We start from the raw sequence: 7,500 nt of genomic DNA on the forward strand, positions 1-7,500 counted from the left end.
CGGGGTAACATAACAAGTGGGTAACGGGGTAGCGGGGTAACGGGGTAACAGGTAACAGAGTATCAAAGTAACAGGGTAACGGGTAACAAAGTAAGAAGATAACAGGGTAACAAGGTAACAGGTGACATGGTATTAATGTAACAGGTAACAGGTAACAAGGTAACGGGGTAACGAGGTGACGTGGTAACAATGTAACAGGTAACAAGGTAACAGGGTAACGGGTAACAGGTAACAGGTAACAGATACAGGTAACACGGTAACACGGTAACGGGGCAACAAGTAACAGAGTATCAAAGTAACAGGGTAACGGTAACAGGGAAACAAGGTAACAGGTGACATGGTAATAATGTAACAGGTAACAAGGTAACAGGGTAACGGGATAACAGGTAACGGGGAACAAGGTAACAGGTAACACGGTAACATGGTAACGGGGTAACAGGGTAACAAGGTAACAGGTAACACGGTAACACTGTAACAGCGTAACAAGGTAACAGGTAACACGGTAACAGGGTAACGGGGTAACGGGGTAACGGGGTAACATAACAACAGGGTAACAGGGTAACGGGGTAACGGGTTAACAGGTAACAGAGTATCAAAATAACAGGGTAATGGGGTAACGGTAAAAGGGAAACAAGGTAACAGGTGACGTGGTAATAATGTAACAGGTAACAGGTAACAAGATAACGGGGTAACGAGGTGACATGGTAACAAGGTACCTGGGTAACGGGGTAACAAGGTAACAATGTAACAGGTATCAAGGTAACAGGGTAGCGAGGTAACAGGTAACAGGGTAACAAGGTAACATGGTAACGGGGTAACGGGGTAACATAACAACAGGGTTACAGGGTAACGGGTAACAGGGTAACAAGGTAACATGGTAACGGGGTAACAAGGTAACGGGGTAACGGGGTAACATAACAACAGGGTTACAGGGTAACGGGTAACAGGGTAACAAGGTAACATGGTAACGGGTCAACAAGGTAACGGGGTAACGAGGTAACATGGTAACATAACAACAGGGTTACCGGGTAACGGGTAACAGGGTAACAAGGTAACATGGTAACGGGTCAACAAGGTAACGGGGTAACGAGGTGACATGGTAACACGGTAACAAAGTAACAGGGTAACAGGCAACGGGGTAATAGGGTAGCAGGGGTACAGGGTAACAGGGTAACGAGGTAACGAGATACCGGGGTAACAGGTAACAGTCTGATAAGGTTGCAGGGTAACAGAGTATCAAGGTGACTTTGCATCCGTCTAACAGAGTAGAAAGACAACTGGGTACATTAAACTGCCAAAAGAAGTACGGTACATAATAATTATCATATATGAAGTACCTACCCGGATCGAGAGCTTGAGCTCTGGCCGGTTCCAATCCGTTCTCGCCACTGATTGGTCAGATGGGAACACAATAAAAATGATAACCGGAAGAAATCGGAAGAGAATGGCCGAAGGGATTCGATTTTCTGTTTGCCGTACTTGCAACAGATATATTATTAGTAACAACCATCCTTTGGATTTATTTGGTGAAAAGACAATTAGGGAAGGAATCGTACGGGATTGAGAAGAGTTTTATGGTTTGAAAATTTCTGTCAACGATGGTTTATTACCATCGCGAATATGTAGATCTTGCTACGTTACGGTCACGACATTTCAGGAGTCTATAAAGACGGTAGTTCATTCGAAAGCTCAGCACGAGTCGGTTATCCGATCTAAAAGAAGGAAGTCTGTGCAGCAGAGCCCGTCCTTCACCAGGTGTGGGACGCGAGAAAAAAAGGAGCAAGGTCAGCTGGTTATATGTTACGCAGGATTTTTGACTAAGCTCGATCGATTCATGTGTTTACAGTGTAATTATTGTTCATGTGTTTAACAACGCAAAGCCTTGACTCCTTTTGAATATGTCCGTGGTGAGGAAGAAAAGATGAAGCCAACAGCTAACCCGGTTATCGCGTACTTTTTTGTTGCATTCTCTTATTGCAATAATGAAATTTGTAAGTATTTTCTTTGTGTAATATCGCATTAAAGTTGGAACTTGATTCCTTCCATGTCCAGTTTGCATTAGTTATAAGAAAATCATACAACTAAGGTTGATACAAAAGGCTTCAGTTGAGAGCAACCCCTGATGAAAAGGGACTACAGCCCCTGATGAAAAATGGGGATTAAGAGGAGGAGGGGGGCTATCCAAAAAATGGATAAATTCCTGTCAAGTTCAATCACAAGTGATCTTGACAACCTGCATCTTCGGGATAGTTTCTTATCCAGAGGAGAGCTTGAAGGATTCTCCTGCTTGTACACAGCTACTGAAAAACAACTTTTGGGTTCTCAGTTTTCAGAGGATTATTATGGCCACAGTAAATTGGGTACCTGGTGGTTAACTTTCACATCGCTGTTTTGGGCTAGTATATAATTTATTAAACTGGTAAATTGTAGGGTCAGAAGAGCTTAGCCAATAACCTATTCTTCGACAAGCCTCAATACTTGAGGAGGGGCCCTGTTACATGCTAAATTGTCTCAATGTTACATTGATTGCATACAGTGTCATGGTGAACAGGAAAATTTGGCTTTATCAAATATTTTGATAAAGGTCGAATTACCACCATGAATGATTTGGAAAGCTGACGTTTCGAGTGTTAGCCCTTCGTCAGAGCGAATGTTGGCTAAAAAGAGATCAACATAATTCAGACTGTCCCTGTTTGCACCATAAAAAAGAAGCCCCACATGCATTTTGGACTATTTTGCCAGATGCACCCAACAGGCAAAGGCTTGGTTGAATATGCTTCAATGGCCATTGCTTAATAGAAAACTGCCTTCCAGAAGTGCTTCTCTTGAGATAAAGCAACCGATCAAAAAGTTATATTTTGTTGTGTTATTTAAGCAATAGAGGACGTTTTCCATGTTTACATAGCCTCATCTAAATGCCAAGCGCAGTTGGGAGAATTCTCGACAGTTATGCAAACCAGAGACACAGTCGAGGGTTTGCATAACATACACGCCCATATTTCCAACCAGCCAATCAAAACATGCGTCTGACAACACATAACCAATCAAAATTCGTGTGATGTCACAGCTGTGTTTACATACTCTCATCTAAACACAGCTATTGACCAATATTAATGGGAGTGCATGTACTATCCTAATTATTTTATAATTTAGAATGTGCAATGATATTCACACGCAAAATACAGTGTGCCTGTTATTGGCAATAATAATAAAATTATGATAACTCTTAGAACAACAAAGTTAGTCATTTATCTTATTACTTTCAATAATTTGCCCAAACCAACAAACTGAAGATGAAGACCATGAATAATAATTTATTTGTGATCAATCATTGTTAAAATTCACATTAAAAATATTAATGGTATTTTGTATCATTTGTTAACTGAATAAAACAGTGATTATGTCAAACAACTGTCAACAATGATGAATAGTGGAGCAAAACCTCTCCAGATTTTGAAACATTGTGATGGAAGACATGGTTTTTGGAGATCCAATTAAGGCAGTTACCCTTAAGGATATCAACGACCAGTGCAAGAAGCTGTGCAAAAAGAGTGATATAGTTCCTCAGTTTTGCTAGTGCCAAGATGTAAGAACAAGGTGTCCAATGATATATATTTTCTAAAAATATGTAAACACATTAATATTTATGTGAAATTCAGGCAACTTAAATGACTTCATCCTGCATGTAGTTACATTTTGATCAAGATTTGTCTCCCAACATCATTATTTATCATCAGTAGGTTTAAAATACAAAGGAAATTATTGGGAATCAAACAATAATTATTTAGGTTGGATTCATTTTAACTTAAATTTAACTTTGAAGTTCAACAGTTACAGAGTAAATTGACTACTGGGTGCAAATATACAGATTTTATCCAGTCAGTCAGGGAGCAGGAGTGGTGCAGTGGTAAGAGCACTTGCCTCCCACTAATGTGGTCTGGATTCAATTCCCAAACTCAGCATCATATGTGGGTTGAGTTTGTTGGTTCTCTTCTCTATTGCGGAAGGTTTTTCTCCGGGTACTCCGGTTTTACCACATCCACAAAAAACATATTTGATTTGAGTTACTTTCATTAGTTTCTCCAATTAGTTCTCTAGTGCTAAATCCATTGACACTTAAATAAAGTAGTGTTTATTATGATTATTACAAGTTGATAAAAAAAGTATACATAATTCCCAAGCAACAGACAAAATTGGTAACATTAGGACCATTAGGCAGGCTTTTAGCTGCAAAACATAAGAAAATAATTTATTACCAGTATATGTGATCATTTATTTTTAGTAATAAATGCTAATTTCAAGTTGTTTACTTACGCATCATAATATTATTATCTCTACTTCAATAGAGCTTAGAACATTTCACATGCGAAAGTATTATCACTCGGATGTATTTAACACGTACAGCATTTAATTCAGTGCAACTTGATCCCTGTCGTCAGCTCCTGTCAACCGAACCCTCTTTTAAAATTCAGTCCTCCCTCTCTCATCTTAAAAATTTGATCGTGTATTTGAGGTATTTAACGGCGAAATGACAAGCACAGATAGCTTCAAACCCTCGTACTTCTTTCCTTTCAATGTGATGTCGCTTAAATCTAGAATTTCCATTCCATGATTCAACGCCTCGTGTAAGAGACTTGGCTTGGTCCGCCATTTTGAAAAAAAATCGAGACTGCGCAGAACGATCGGAAGTCCGTGAATCGCGGACTGTTAAATTGGAACGGGCCGAACCGGCCAGAGCGACAGAGCGCAAAAACCGCTGATTGGCTAGAGAATACTGACGTAAAATGGCTTTTTTTCGCGTAACTGCGCCTGCGCAAACTCTAAAGATTCGAAGTGATCGAGATAGTGATCGATCGAAGTGGAGATTAACACTCTAGCATTTGTCAAATTTTGTGGAAAGTTAGCCGACTCATACCCTGGGTGCCAGAGGAATTTTTTTCAAGGTCGGAGAGAACACTCAGCGATTCCAAATCAACGGTCGAGGACACACGATTGATTACTTCGCAAGTCTGCATGTCAAGTAGCAATGCGTCCTCTTGTATCATTTTGTTGGTTTTGGCTACTGTGAATTTTCTTGACATGGGGTGTTGGTCTGCCCCCAGATTATTTAAAAATCTTACAGAAACCAGCGAACTGGCAACGAAATTCTTCTTTGTTCTCGGGAACTACAGGAGCAACTTGGTCTTGATGGACGAAAGGTTTTTGCTTTTGAAAATAAGTTTGGCTGGCCGTTGTACGTTATTGAGAACTGTAACGCGGTCATACAACTTTGATCGTATAAAATCGTCCACTGGGTTTCTTGCTGCAGATGAACTGTGAGTGAACTTCAGCCACAAAGTTGAATTTTCTTGACACCTGGCATTTACAATTTCCACGTCACGTAACCTTGACTGTTAAATGCCATCGATCTGTGCGAGGTTTTTGTTGCTGTTCCTCGCAAATATTTTTGCAGAAACCATTCCAGGAAATCTGCATCAAAGCGTCTTCCACTCAGTGTTTGGCAATATTGTCCTGATCAGTTGTGGAACAGCCCAGAAAAGTACATTACTGTAACAGAGTAACTATATATATTGGTCAACTTTTTCACATTTAAAAATGTAAGTTTGCAAAACGGCTACAAAAACACATGTGCAGTAAAGCTTTATGCATTTGGAAGCATGCAAACACTTCAGGTACATTATATAATAATAATAATAATAATAATAGTAATAATAATAATATAATATAATAATAATGATAATAATTATAATAAGCCTCACAACTTTAGTTAGATGTGTACCTGTGACTGAAAATTCTATTACACTAAAAATTAGTATAAACACCAAATAATAATTATTAACAATTATTATTCGCCGAAGGCAAGGTGAATATCGGTTAATAAAAACCAAGATGAAAGTTCAGGTTTTTATTCACCAACATTCATAGAGTCTGAGGGAATATCGGAAACAATAATTTAAATTTGCCTGACAATAAAAGCAACTCAATTTCTTAGTAAATGATGCCATCATGCAAATCAATTATTACCTAGTTGATTATTTGAATATACACATTTTCTTTAAAACAATTAATTTATTCTTCTGTCATCTCAACAAAACAGCTTGTGGCTATTTTGAAAAACCGCTTAGGTGATTATCACGTAATAATAATCATCTCGATGACAACCAATCAGCGCAGAGAACTTTCAGTAATTATACTAATAAGCATATAATTCCGATAGCACAAGACAATAATGAACAATAATATTATAATTCCATGAGTGCATGTTGATATGAGATCAACCACTCAATCATATCCATTGATTATTGTTTTGTTAAATTTTCATTTGATTCTTAACACTTGGACAAATTTAAAGCCAATCAGTTTCCAGCGTGGTAACCCTTGATGCAATCAGTTTCCATGTTATGTCATACTGTATAAGACCTGTTAACTGAGAGTGTGTGAACCAATCAGAAAGCTAAAACCTCACTATCCGTGGTTCCAAATTTCATACTGAGCGGTATTATCTTTCCCCTTGTGCGTACACTGTCATGATTCACTTTCTGTGTAATGGTTTTATCATTGTTTTTGTCAGTAGGAAATGGTAGCCATACCTGAGTTATGAAGAAACTGAAGTTGTGCAGTAGTACAGCAACCTACTTTTACTCTCTGCAGATTAGCTTTCTTGGTTCACGGAAAACCCTTTTCATTATTGTAAATACATTGTGGCATGGAAGATATTTTCAAACAGGTCTGGAGAATGTTCACCACCAAAATTTCCCATTTTGTCTGGATCATATAATTTCTTTCCTCATTTTGTTTAGTGGTTGACTAGTGACTTGTGAAATTGTGTGGTGCACAAGAGAGCTAAATGCAGTGTCTCCTTTAGTTGTAAAACATATATTAAAGGAACACAAATAATATTGTCTTTGTTGTTGAGTAATGTTAGGATTTAGTACTGCCAGTGGTATTACAAGTGTCTCTTTTGAGTGGATTGCCCAATTTTCTGCTAACTTTCAAGACCCAAACAGATATATATAGGTTGAGAACAAATTCGGGAAAATGAAAGGAAAAAATACTAAACATACATCAGTTGATTATTACAATACACTATTTGTTTTGTTCAATATTCTTGTTTTTCCAGCAAAAGTGTGTTATGTTGAATAATAATTATTTTTGTTATATAACTGTTTTTTGCCTCCAGCAGTGCATGCTCTCATTGGTTACTTCAAGGTCACATGACATCTAACAATAACACTTTTGCCGTTCAAAAGTCTCTGAGTGGGCAACAGTGCAAAATCTATGACGTCAGAGGGTAACAGTGCACTGTTGCCCGCAAATGTTGACCGACGACCACCGTTGCTGTTCCCATTGCACGTTTTCCTATTTGTGCTATATAACAAATCACTTAATGACTGGTCTCTCAGGAAACAGTTCATTTTGTTTCCCTCGTCTGCAACTCAGGGGAACATTGGAAATTTTTATGGAAAGAAAATGAACTGTTTCCCTCGGGAGCAGTCATTA

The 7,500-nt window shown here is 38.4% G+C and overlaps 2 long non-coding RNA genes and 1 pseudogene across 3 annotated transcripts in view; 2 read left to right on the plus strand and 1 right to left on the minus strand.

Moving 5' to 3' along the window:
• The window catches only part of LOC138050102 (deleted in azoospermia protein 2-like), a 6,600-nt pseudogene extending 4,000 nt beyond the window's left edge, over positions 1 to 2,600 (minus strand).
• LOC138049888 (uncharacterized) overlaps positions 1 to 7,500 on the plus strand; it is a 21,023-nt gene that overhangs the window by 6,895 nt on the left and 6,628 nt on the right. The gene's annotated exons all lie outside the window — the stretch shown is intronic.
• On the plus strand, positions 4,786 to 6,902 carry LOC138048872 (uncharacterized). The gene is made up of 2 exons (XR_011132229.1): positions 4,786 to 5,672; positions 6,575 to 6,902. It is a non-coding gene; the product is annotated as an uncharacterized lncRNA (long non-coding RNA).

Source organism: Montipora capricornis, chromosome 5 (genome assembly GCF_036669925.1).
Source record: "Montipora capricornis isolate CH-2021 chromosome 5, ASM3666992v2, whole genome shotgun sequence".
Classification (NCBI taxonomy): Eukaryota; Metazoa; Cnidaria; class Anthozoa; order Scleractinia; family Acroporidae; genus Montipora; species Montipora capricornis.